Genomic DNA, 503 nt, shown 5'->3' on the forward strand with positions numbered 1-503 from the left:
GTTTTGGCATTTAATAAAACCAGGTCTCCGACCTCAAAGCTTCCAACGTTTCTTCTGCTACTTCCAACTGTATATTCTTTCTGCATGTCTTGGCTCTCAGCCATCGCATCGCAAACATGTCGTAGGACACTCAGTCTGGTAGACAGAACGTCATCAACTTCATCACGGACAGAGAGGTGGCTAACATCAGCCAGCCGTTCGGCTATTTCTCCCCAACCAAGCCCTGAACCATGGGATGGCGGTGTCACCGGGACGCGAGCCCGGTCACGTAGAACGGCTTGTACCCGGTAGATAAAAGGGTTCGGAGCAACCTGTACGAGCGACAGCATGGCGCTCAGTGCTTCAGAGTCTCAGCGCAGACGCAACGACGCAATTCACGAGCTCAGTCTGACCATTGATCTGCGGATTTTCGCTGTTGACATGGTCAACACGGTGCCCATTGTCGACCAAAATCGTCCAGTTAAGCGCCGGTCTCTATCACAGACAATTGACCCCGGGATCCA

Source organism: Plasmopara halstedii (assembly GCF_900000015.1).
Source record: "Plasmopara halstedii genome assembly, contig: Scaffold_2956, whole genome shotgun sequence".
NCBI classification, from domain to species: Eukaryota; Oomycota; class Peronosporomycetes; order Peronosporales; family Peronosporaceae; genus Plasmopara; species Plasmopara halstedii.